This window comes from Megalopta genalis, chromosome 3 (assembly GCF_051020955.1).
Source record: "Megalopta genalis isolate 19385.01 chromosome 3, iyMegGena1_principal, whole genome shotgun sequence".
Lineage (NCBI taxonomy): Eukaryota > Metazoa > Arthropoda > Insecta > Hymenoptera > Halictidae > Megalopta > Megalopta genalis.
The window spans coordinates 879586-893041 of record NC_135015.1 but is presented as its reverse complement, the minus strand read 5'-3'; the positions used below and the strand labels follow the sequence as shown (position 1 = coordinate 893041).

General features: G+C 34.4%; 1 protein-coding gene across 4 annotated transcripts in view; it reads left to right on the top strand.

Annotated features, from left to right (window-relative positions):
- The window catches only part of Ipk1 (Inositol phosphate kinase 1), a 319504-nt gene that overhangs the window by 196865 nt on the left and 109183 nt on the right, over positions 1-13456 (top strand). The window lies entirely within an intron of this gene.

Sequence of the window (13456 nt, the reverse complement as noted above, 5' to 3'; positions counted from 1 at the left end):
ACTTGGTAATCGTGTTTCTGTTTGCTGCTGTTAGAAAACTTTTCAAGGTACGTGCATTTCATGTATTTTTCATATGTACGTATATCCGTTAATTTATGGAATAAATATCCATTCCAAATATGGAATTGCTGGTGTAGAGTTTGACACATGGATATCTGACAATTGGAAATAACTATTTTTTATATAATTTAATTTGAAATATGATATCATAATCGAGGAATTTAATTAATAAGTGAAAAAATACTTTTCTTTTTGCTGTTTACGAAAATGTTTATTATTTTAATTAAATTTTTACTTAATTATGTATTAACCCCTGCTTCCCTATTTTAACGAGGCTGACTCGTTATGGAGATTTTTAGTAATGAGCTATTAAATATAAGTGGTATTCCGTTCTTTTAAATCGGGATGGAATGTTGTTCTCTTAAAGATTCTATTGTAAAGTTAATGGTACGACAAACGGTTAAATGAAAAAAATGTTGTAATAAATGAAAAGAAAACAATTTGTGTTTGTTTCTTTGTAAATTATTGTAAGTACCTATATCACTAGTGTTTCATATTTGGGAACCAATTTCATATATGATGAAATCTACCATTTTCAAAAATTACTTCAATATCGACAATTGTTCATATGATTAGATACTTAAAATTGTTTTACACTAAAACGTAAATACTAAATATTTCACAGCTACATTGACTAGCATTCTCCAACAATTTTAGAAATAGAACGAAATTAATTTTCGTTGTTATATGTATTGAACAATCTGAATGTTACTAAGGTGTTTATAATAGGAAATGGTATGGTAAATTTTAACTTTCTAGTTTCGGTTTCATTAATTAAATTACTTTTATATTGTGTGAATTTTTGGAGTTGACAATCGGCACCTAACGTGGTAAATAAAATTTGCTAGAACATTATACAGTAAATTCTCCTCAATTGTCGCTCAGCCTGTAAACAAAAGTGGACAACAATTGTCAACAACTATAAAAACGAGGCGGCGCGAGGTTCGAATAATCGTATCGCCTCTTCCCAAGTTGTCCGCTTTTGTTTACAAGCTGAGCGACAATTGAGGAGAATTTACTGTATTAACATTTAACTCGAAATATGAATGTCGTTATTCGATACTTCAGTCTCTAACAATTGATTAAAATTCTCGCATATATTATTAAAATCTACAGAAAATTAACGTGTCCAGAAGGTGTATCGTCAAAAACATGTTGAAAGAAATTGATAAGTAAAATTACAAATGATCCTAAGCGTACGCGGTTATATTTTTGCCAAAAAGGGTCAGCCGTTCCGTGTGTTAACACAGATCGTGCAAACTAAAAATGTGTAATTTCGAAAGTGCCACAATTATCAGCAGTTCTGTTACGTACCCTGAGCTGGGTCATCCGAGTTCAAAGTGTTAATCAAGATCCTGCAGACACCGAGCACTCCCCTAGATTCGTGCACCAAGAAAGTTGAAGAAGGTTGCCGTTCCACTCGATCGCGAAGTAGCAAGCGGGAAATCTACTTTCCAGAAGACAATAAGGCCTCGCGGATCTTTTTGCTTTCCCAGACCAGAGCACACATATTAACCGGGTTCGCGCAGGAACGGCCAGTTTTTGCCTGTTGTTGCGAGAGCGTGCGAACTTGAACACGGCAGTATCCGTTATCAGAAACTCGTCCACGAAAGATCGGCGATGGATCCCGCGGTGACAGGTAAATCGAGAATCGCTGGAAAATTAACGGGCATTACTCGGCAGACCGGCTAAATCGTTGATTGCCGATAACCGAGCGGCTAAACTGGTTCCGCGGGAACGATACATTTTGCCGTGACCGATGGCGGCCAGGAGAAAGGGTATCAGGAACTCGCTACCACCATGAGAACCCGACACGCCATGTTCCACGAAGTGGAAGCCAGTCGAGCTTTCAAGTTGAAGACCAGCCTCGATTCCCCTGGAAAGGAGACTGCGTCCGTCGATCGGCGCTCAGATATTAAAACGTATCTAGGCGAAAAGAACGTGTTCCTGCCGCCGTCTTGCTAACCGGTCTTTCCGTTTCTGTTATCAGTCACAAAAATCCATTCAGGAGTCTCGCCTAATGGTGTCATGGTACCGACGAGACGCTACGCTCGCGGCGCGTCATCATTTTCATGAAGAACCCGCGATCGATCTTCGACTTTCTTGCCCCATCGAAACCGGGACGAGAAGTAATTTTCTTTTTGAGGAGACGCGTTAACACGTTGGATGCCACGAGGGTCACCGGTGACCGACGAAGTCAAATGTAGAAACACATTGTAATTCGAGTCAATGCTTTGAAATTTGTCAGTATTAAAATGGTGTGAAGACACCGAATAAGATAAATGCGTCTTTTAAACACTAAATGTAAATTTTATGTTGGTGCATATGAAATGTCGGATTTTTAAATGAATAATAAAAAGTTCGTATTTTAAAAAAGAAAAAAGGTTTATTTAATAAAAATATGTCCCATTTGCTTCGATACCTCTTTTCCAACTTTTAATTTTTAACATATGAATGCCATTTTTAAAGAAGTTCTGGTCTTTTTATCGAATAAAGTCGGCTTATAAAAATATTACACGAATATCCGTTGAATTCGTACTCGTACAATACTCAAAATGAATGACAGAAATACAGAATTTTGAAGAAATGCGTTTTGGCAAAATACGACGCTGTCAATACACAATAAGACAGTAAAAGAGGTTATGCCATAAGCGACAACATAATGTAAGCAGGGAGACAAACGTTTACATGCAAGAAAAATCGGACGTTTCATATGCACGAATATAATAATATTTTACCACAATGTAACTCATTGCAACGCATCATAAAAATTCCTGTTGACCAGACGGCCAAGCCATGCAAAATTAGTGTTGGATTCATCGTGTTAACATTGAATCTACCGAGCACTAAAAATGGTAAACGCGAGTTGAATTTATTTGAACTTCTTGACGTTTTTAATATAATATAATATATGCTTGTATTCAGATATTTATTCAACCGTTCTCTATGAAAAACTTTTCATAGATTTAGATATTTTAAATTGGAAAATGTGATACCGGTCATTTTGACCGTTTAGCGTTAGTAGTTAATATTAACCACAAACCAAGGTTAAAAAGTGTAACACTTGCTTTAAAAATGTTTCTGAAGAAAATCCGAATCAGAAAATCACATTGCTCAAAAAACCACATGATTAAAGTATTTCAATGTTTGGTTACAGATAACAATTACAATAAACCGACACATTTTTAAGTTGGTAATAATCATTATTAATGTTGAGAATTCTATTTTAGTCACTTAAGAGAATTTTCGATGTGCGGAATTTGTTTCAGTTATCCACAATAGTTATCTGCGAGGGAAATTCTATTTTGGTCGTTCATAATTAGCCTACGGATACTTATGCGAAATGAATCTTGTTTGCATCGATTGTAAGCAATAGAATTTAAATAGAAAATACATCCTTTCTTAGTAATTTTAATCGATTCGAAATAATAGAAGATCTCATGAAAAACGTCATTAACAAAATCGACATCATTTTTTTATGTTAATTATTTTAATCGGCGGAAATAGAGTTTTTTTCAACAATGCCTCAAACGACTGACAGAGACCAATTTCTGTCATTAATAATTATTAAAAATGTGCGAGAACACGAAAATATCGGGTCGGGACAGGAATTCTACTCTGGATTAGGACGGGAATTTTTCTTGGGATCAGGACGAGTTCCCGAAGCTTTCAGGATTCCCGAAAATGTCGGCAGAATCCAGATTTTCGACAATTTAAAATAAAGTATAATTTTAGATTCACAAACTAAAATCTTGAACATTTTCAAGAATCTTGATTTTTTCGGGAATCTCAACTCTCTCGGGAATCCTCGAGAAAAAAAGAAAACTCGACCCCACCTGCACATCTCTAATAATTATTATAGAAAGAAATTTTAGTCACATATAAGTACTATTTATAACTAAAAACATTTTAATGGAATTTACAATCAGTACCCGTTACATTGTTTACGGAGCCACGCTAATCGGAAATTCGATTAGATGTTGCGCCTTCAAACTTTCTTCAAGGATACTAATATTTTGTATCTTTTGTTCACGTCATTCATTGGTTAATACTCGTTGTATCCATATGTGTTTATAATTAACACAATGAATAATTAAATAATATGAATTATGATTACAAAACACGTATGGTATTTATTCGTACACGTATATATATTTTATTCGTTACTTCCTATTTTCATTCTATCAGATTTGAATCAAAATGATACTTTTCGTAAAACGACATTTTTCATAGTTAGTTACTTATGGTCCCAGACAAAAGCTATTAAATAATATTTATTTATAGTAATGCTTATTATATTTTATATTATATCTTATATAATATATATATATAATTCTTTATATGAATCCTCGTGTCAACCGCTGTCTACATATAAGTCTATATATAAGTTATCTATTAATCACGATTTTTTGAAATACCATATCAAGAGAAATACGTTTAAATTTTATAATAACACAGTTATAACAATTCTCGTTACGTTTTCATTTCAAACAAGAAAGTCGCGTTAATTTGCTTTCCATAGTTTTAATTGCATTACACGGAAACTGACTTTGATGTAGAAATCTCTCGTTTTCGTATTAATATACTCCAACGCATTCTTTTACTACCTTGTTAACTCGTTCTTTGTTGCGTTTAATTTAATTTTCATGCAATTTACGCAAGGTTCAAAGAATTGTTAGCCAAAGCGGTGAATAATTTGTTGTAGAATCATTACTTTGTACAGTGATGGTGTAGGTATAATTCTGCCACGGTTAAGTAATAAGTACTCGGTTAGAATTGTAGTTGAAAGGATACCATTTGTCTGTAAGGTTACAGAAAAGTGGACGCTTAATTGTACTTGATAATTGGACAGCGACATTGAAACAATACAAAGTTTTATCTTGAGAAAATGCCGCGACACCAATGGCTTTAAATATTAATAATTTACCAAATTGATGGCCTTAGAAATGATTGTTATTTGTTTATGTAAGGAACATTTCAGCAATGTTTATGTAAGGAACAATTTGCAATATTCCATTATTCTTTTTCATAAATTTTTCTTCTTTAAGCAAGCATTACTATTTAAATTCACGATTCGTATTGATTTTCAGTCAACGATATTAATTGTTATCGGAAAACAATGCTCTTCGACTCATAAAGCAAAGAAAATAAAGAGGAAATAAACAAAATACATAAGAAATATCACCTTTTGCATCTTATACACAAGAACTATAATAACTATTAAGTCCCACAACTGTAAATTCAATCGACATTCATGTTTTCAAAATGTCCTATATTTTCAAAGCACATAAACATGCAAATTTCTAGAACGATGCATGCAATCATTTTTCATGTAATTACCGAAAGTTATTGTTCTCTTCTTGACCAACATATCAATCCATAAACTACGAAGCCTTATTATTTTATTCGAGCTTCGCGGCTTCTCTTTTATAGTTGTTTGTCACTCGACGATTATAAAAACGGGAGTCATAATAGCAGTGACTATCGATGATCGATATTGAATCGATATCTCATTGATAATAATCAATGGTATATCGATATCATTAAAATATTGTGAAGGTAAATGGGGAGACCGAACATATAGTTTTATCATGATGCATACTTTGCGTGTTATAAATTGTAAATTGTACATTGTTGTTTTTATAAAAGACTGAACAAAGAAATAAATTAGTCTGCATCCTGACCACACGGGGTCCAGAATAGTTATTTTTATGTATGAAATATCCTTCACTTTTGGAGTAGTAAATGTAGACAAAAATGGATTCGTTTACACCAGCAGTAAATTGCGGCCAAAGTTCTGATCACGAGCACCAGAAGTTCAGCAACCGTTACGCTTCTGGCTGGACAGAGTCAACGGGGTGGCAGCGATTGAACCCGAACGGTGCGAACAACTGCGTGAGATCCGAATTGGCGTCGGCCGTTTCGCTTGTTCCTTTTTTCGTCTACAATACGAAATTAATTCACGAGGAAAGGGGTTAAATCCCATCAGCAAGAAACGCAGGCACGGTTCAACAACCCGTTCACGAGCGTTGGTAAGGTTTCACGGTTCGGGCTACGACGATGTGGGACAAATACGAGGCGGTATCGCGAAGAAGAGAAGTCTTTCGCGTGTGAAATGATGGCGAATTATTGTGCCGAAGAGGAAGAGGAGTCACAAAGAATGAAAGGGTAAAGAAGAGTGGGGAGAGGAGCAGGAGGAGGAGGAGAAGGAGAAGGAGGAGGAGGAGTTGTCGGTGAATTGGTGGTGGTGGTGCGGCGGTGCAGCGGTGCACGGTGTGTCGCGTATATGGGCATTCGGTACAAAACTCATAACTTCTAAACCAATTAATTTTCGATCTAGGTGCCCTAATCATTTTTTAAAGAGAATACGAAGGTACATCAATTAGCACATAAAAGATATATCAGTCTGTTTAAAAAAATTAAAATGATCTTAATTATTTATGGAATATAAATTTGTTTGGCAATACTCGTTATTCTAAATTATTGCCAATTAAATATGGATTAATTTCTGTTGGAAACATTATTTTATCAAATCAAATGGAAATACTTGGAAAATTGTGTAACATTATCTTATACATTTTAAATATAAATAATTCCTTATATAAATAATCCTTTGTTAATATTTTAACATAAGTAAATATAAAAGCTAAGCGTGGTTACTAGGGAGCACCAGTTCGAGCAGTTAAAATTGATGTCGACATAAAGTTTAATGTTTCGTAAATTAACATACCAAAAATCCAGAAGGTAAGTTTTTGTAAAAACCAAACTAAATTCATAAACATTTAACTGAACAACAACTTGGTAGTTTAGAAGATATTGTAGTACTAAATATAATCTGTAAAAATCAAATTCAAAGCATAAACAATTCGCTAATGGTAGTAATGATTTGGAAAGATGTATCGAAATTCGGACGCAACTTTGATAACAAATCAGCGAATTCAACAAATATTGTAGGCAACACCAAAGTCTACGTTCCTTTGTTAACATTGTATGATACAAGATTTTGCGAATTAAACATTTCAGGTATTCGAGTTTTATACATTACGCGACATACTGTGTGGTGGCGGTAGTGGAAAAGGTGGCGGAGGAGAAAGAGGAGGTTGGAGGAGGAGGCGACCGATGGTTGTCGTAGGGGTCAGCGTCGGTTGTTGCCCTGGCCCCTTAACGTTGCTTTGCCCGTTCGGTTACTGTCTCTCTCCCACCCCTCTGCCCTCTCCCTCTATAACGCCATAGAATTGCGATTCTGTTCAACATTAACACACCACTACGATCGCTTCTGTTCCTTTCTCTTCGATGCATATCCATCCCCCCCGTAACATCCTTGCAGCTCTTTGATCTGTATTCTCTCTGTTCCTCCCCACAACGTTGTCGTGACAATCGGAAAAACTTCCCCGTCTTCGGAGCCGAGCGCTAAGGCAATCGCGAATCATTTCGATGACTGTTTTTGCTCGTAACAGGAAGAGGAAACGGAGTTCGTAATGCCACGCTGATGGGATTCGCAGGTTACACTTGTTCGGGGCGATAAATCAACGTGGAGTGTAGCAGATACGATTCGCTGAGGGCTGTTTCGATGGTTTGACCATCGAAAAATGGCAGAGTGGGGTTTAAATATGATTGTAAAAACTGATTCAACTGTAACATGCACAAATCAACAATCACATTATCTACCCGCATTATCTATTCCATAATGTTTTGTCTACAAGTTACAGATAAGAGCTTCTTAACCCCTTAACGCACAGATTTTTTGAAAAAAAATCGGCCGAAAAAATCAATTTTTTTAAATGTAAAAAAACACTGTTTAGGACATTGTCTTGGCAAAAAAATTAAAAAATTACAAAAATAATCAAAATTTTTATTTTAGTTTTGGATTTTGATGCACATTGTAGAAAAGAGCCGAATATTACAATGTTACATCGACTTTTGTTCCATGGAAAAAGGCTATATTTTATTCTAGAATAAATAAGTGTTATAGCTTACAATCCCATGTAAATGATAAATATCAATAAAACGATTTTTTTTCGTTGCTTTCACATTGTTATTTTCAAGTCTCGATTATATTCGAGTGTGAAAAATTATAGCAGCATAAAATACAACGCCGCTCGAATTATCTCGAGTGTACACAGTTTGGCCTGTTTAGCGCGCTCGAATTAACTCGAGCGGACAAGTTAAGGGATTAATGGATTGTTCGATAGGAATAGTAGTTTCGGTCACGCACCAACGAGTCATTTTCAGTAATATAAATAAATAATTTCGTTTCGAATTATTATGCGAAAAAAGAATTTTAAGATTTCTTTTAGTGTTCTAGAATAATTGCAAATTCTATTAACCCCTGCACGACTACATACGTACAAAACACAGACCTCTAATCTTCATATGAAAGACCGAAAAAATGATCTTAAAAAAGAACTATGTACTTTTTGCAGCGTACTCGTCTTTTGACGTCAGCCAAATTCTATATAAAACATTTTTTGTAACATCGCTATTAGAGGAGATATTTTGGTGGACCTCCCGGCATGCGGAGATTATTCATACTCGTTGAATGAGTATAATAAGCAATGGATTTTCAGAAATCTTATTAAATTTGGTCTCCACTATAAGGATACCGAAGAAAATCGAATTAAACTTAAGAAGGAGAATAGCAAAGGATAGTGCGTGGATATCGTAGCTGTAATGTTGAATAAAACATTTATTGCTATTAAAATTGCCCTCGATATATGGAGCAATATAATAAAAAAGAAGGTTCTTTTTCGTTGCATAACTATAGCACCAATAACAAATTTACGGTCTATTAGAACATCATAGCGATATTAACAAACGTTTAATTAGAAAAAGTGAAATAAATGAAAAATAAGGAAACGATAAAGTAAAATCGTCAATTTTATAACTCGTGAAAGTAGAATTTTGGAAATTTCGAATTAGCTTCGGTTTAATCAAGAGTAAATTGTTTTACAAACGATATTTGCTAACTTTAAAGTAACTCGAATATCTGATTTTCAAGATAATGTCGTCCACTACTCGTTTAAATCACACATTAAACCGATAATTAGTGAAATTCCGGATATTATTAGTTGTACATTTTTTAACTTTGCCTGCGGTACTATAGGATACCATCTTTTTTTAAGTAGAAAAGTACGTGAAATGTATAAGCTGTGTTAATAATGTTCAAAGATCTACAGAGTCGAATTGATCTGATTAACGATGAAACGTTGGAAACAGAAAGGAAACGAAATAACTGTGCGGCCCGCACAGTGCGGGTTCGTGCAGGTTCTGACTGGTTCGAATCTAACATCCCAGCTGCTTACTATTCCCCTTGGCAGCGAATGCATCTTATCGTACCAGAATACTGCTTCAAAGCAGTGATAGTTGAATAAGGATGTTTCTCTTGTGACGAAGATCAGATGAAATTGCTCACGAATGAAATATGTTGATTTAATAACTTGAATTTAACTATTTAATTAGTTAAATTGTAATATAATATAACAATTAATTTTTATTTCACTGGGTAAACTGAAGTAATTTATTCATCCTCTACAATAATGTTTCTCAACGAAATTCTCAATTCAAGTTTTAAATATATATTTTCGGTTAGAAAATAATTATCGGGAATTATTCATGTTACTAATCTAAGCGGCAATAAACTATCGTGTGTGAATTATGCAAAATTACGAGTCTATCAAAACACATTTAACATATATTACCCAATTATTTAACATATAATACCCAATTTCAACTAGTATTGGAAGACCCTTCCGTTCACATGTTCATACAAAATTAAAAAAGAATATTTTAGTCATTGCCTAGCGAACTAGTTTTTTAATTGTCGAAGAAAAATTTCATGTCGTTTAATCCAGTTTTATAAAAGTTTATTGCCTTTTAAAAGGTGCACGTATACTTATGCAATCGACCGTACTTACTGAAAGAATTAATTTCTGAACGTTTGACCTTTTCAAGTTTTACTGCTCGACGGAGTCTCCGAGAAACTAATAGTTTCTAAAAAAAAATGTTATTCTCTTGCCAGTAAACAACAGAACGGCGCGCAAATGAGGACAAGGTAAAACGGAAGGAGAAAAAATTGCGCGTATGAAAATGTCAGCGGCTGAGAACGATAGCGTGGAGATATGACGAAGCGGATGTAGGAACGAAGGGATGCAGTCGATTGCTACGAATAAATGTCAAGACATAACCGAAACCACAAATCTTTCTTATAACAGGTTTATCGCTCCTGTAATTCTTTTTGAATGGTTTGATGTAAATACGAAATACTATACAAGGCAGAGTACAAATATTTTTGGTAAATCTTACATCAATGGATGTAAAGGTCTTTTTCACTTTAAACAACTAAAAAGTCTATAAATCATATGCAAAATAAGAAAGTGTGCTTAGATAAGTTTAAATGAGCTGAAATGTGTTAATAGTTATTTATAACTCGCGTTACTTTTCAAAATTTTGAGAAAATAAAAATAGCAGAAAATTGAAGGAAAAAGCATCTTTTTCGAAGATACAATTCAATTTTTATCTTTGCGTCCATGAAAGGAGGAACTCGGATTAGAAAACACCTTCGCCAATAGATGCAAGATTCCATCAGGTTCCTCTATGGTAAATTGTTAGATTAGTTAAACATGACGCAAATTTTCAAAGTAGTTTTGCGATGGACGAAATAATTTAAAAATTCGCTTAAACGAATTCTTACGTCAGATTTGTGTTGGTCTATGCCAGTATGTAACAAAAATCGATTTGCTAAAGTGCCTAAACGATTACGCATTCTTAACGATGCAATTCAGTCCTATACAACTGCTCTAATCGGATCGGAAATTATCTCAGTCAGCCACAGCGATTATCATGCGAATATCGCGACGCGATTGAAGGGTTAACACGTTCGAAGCGGATTACGTAAAGTTACGCGTTTTCAGCTGCCGCGGATTGTCGATAGGCTTTAAATTATGTTATTCTATAAGATAGCCGTACTTTTTTTTACATAAAATAAAGCAATTGAGAGTAAAGCAAAAAAAGGAGATTAGGCATCACTCAAGTTCGTTCAAATGATAATTTGAATAAAAAATGATTCGTTATTTAGATTCGTTATTTAGAATTTCAAATAAAATTATCGTTTAAAATATTATTGATTATTATGAAAAGTTTTCGTTCACTATTTTTCTAATATAGCAAACCTTCAATTAGAGGCATTATTTCTTTTGAGATACTGCCTCTTGCATAAAAATCGATTAGAAAAATAATTTTTAATGTCAATATACTACGTCAATATATCATGCAATTTTTATAATCTGCTGTTTCACTTTTTCAATCCAGAGATTGGTATGAATTTCCAAGCGATCACAAACTTCCCAGCAACTCATCAGCAATTCAGACTTCAAATTTCACTCACGCGTACAAGAATCAAAATAATCACACTTTTTCCTGATCTTCTTTAAAAATCCAAAACCTTTTCGACGATCTGTGCATCCTGCGAACGTTCCAAAAGGTTATCCGAAATGGTTCGATTGATCGTGTCATAGGGGCTATTTATTTTTAATAGCAGCGAATTAGCGAACACGATGCGTCACAATTTCACAAATGGAAATTGCGGCTTCGTAATAGTGGGACACGGTCGGTGCACCGTCTTGTTAGTTGGAAACTAGGCTCGCTCCGAGCAAGCATGCATCTTTTGTTGCGAAGCCGCTTCTTGACAGTGTCCTGCTACTCTATATCCGAAGAGACAATGACTCTTAAAGAGAGAAGAAAAAACAGCGAAAATACTGCAACGAAGTGTCCGAAGCTGTGAGCGATTCAGCGCCTGGCGATGAATGTCTTTTGAAACGGGGGTCCAATTATCCTACGGTTGGCTGACTCCCTCGCCGGAATCGCTCGACGTGGGACAGCGAACGGGATATTGCTCGTCGAGAATGAGAGAGACAAAGAGAGAGAGAGAGAGAGAGAGAGAGAGAGAGAGAGAGAGAGAATCTCGGTATATGTACCTGTGCTGTGCTGGCAACGAGTAATCGAAACCGACGGCGAGGCAGTCCTGCGTGATTCATCCGCTAGTCAAAATAAAATATTCTCTGCTTTAATTGCGTCCTTAGGACACCTGTTAAAGAGTCTTCCTACGTAGCTTGGAACACGGAGGGCATATCTGCAAATCTAGATGAAAAGTACTCGTTCTATCACAGCAGAGATGGGAATTATACGAATCGTTTCGAATATACAATTTATCTAAGATAATCATCCGAATGAATTCTTTTTAATCCAATATTTTATTCGACGATCATTCATTATTCGTGATAAATTGTTCAATCTATTTATTTGAGTAAATTAAAATTGTCTACGTTAATTGTAAGAAAAATATATGTTAGTCTTTCCTCTTTCAATAATCGTAATTAGTAGACTGCGGATTTTATGCATGTCTGATGAAAATGCGGTCAAATTAAACACAGTGAAATGATTTAAAGTATTTAAGGATAATGATGAATCATGTTCAATTCAATAAAATTATTGAGAAAACAAAAAAATGTCTACATGGTTCCTGCATCTTGCTGTAAAAACTAATCAATTTTATTTTGCATAAAAATCCATGGTCTAGTAATGAGTTGAAAATAATGTAATAATGTAATGTAATGTAATATAATTAATGTAATGTAATTAATGTAATGTAATTCTTCTGTACAATTTGTTATACATGCATGAAATCTGCAGTCCACTCGTGCATGAAAATATTTAACATTGAATATTTATGATTTCCGTCGATGCTGCGTTAGTAAGAACGTATTGTATTAGCTCTGCTAGTAAAGGTGATCAAATGGTAGATTCTTAAATCTTTGTACCCCGATGGTTTAAATCGCTGATGGTTTAAAGATTAATATTGTCTTTATTTGCTTCGGCTGCCATCTTTGAAATCATGAAGCGTCGGTGGGTGCTATTAATCATTCTGCTGCAATTACTACTCCTACGTAATGTCGTAATTATTATATGAATATAGATATACTGTATACTACAAACGGCAGTAGAACCATTACAGATAAAGCTATGTTTATTATTAAATAAGCTATTTGTGTGTTAACAATACAATTACAATCAAATTTAACATTCTGGGCAATAAATTCACGTTGGATTATATTTGTGTTACAGTGATATAAGAAAACAAATCTATAGAAGAAATTAGTTTACAAAAGGGTGAATTTGATCGGTGAAAGAGTAAATTTGATGTTAAAAAGAGAGATTTCGATTTGATAAAAGGTGAAAGAGCTCTTTGTACCTTTCACTGGTATACTGCAGGTTTTATGCATTTATGGCGACATTGTGAGTACATAGTTGTAATTGAAAATAGTGAAAGGAGTAAAATTTAAAAATATCAATGCATTATTTTCAATCTATAAAATTATCACAGAAAGAATTAATTATTTAT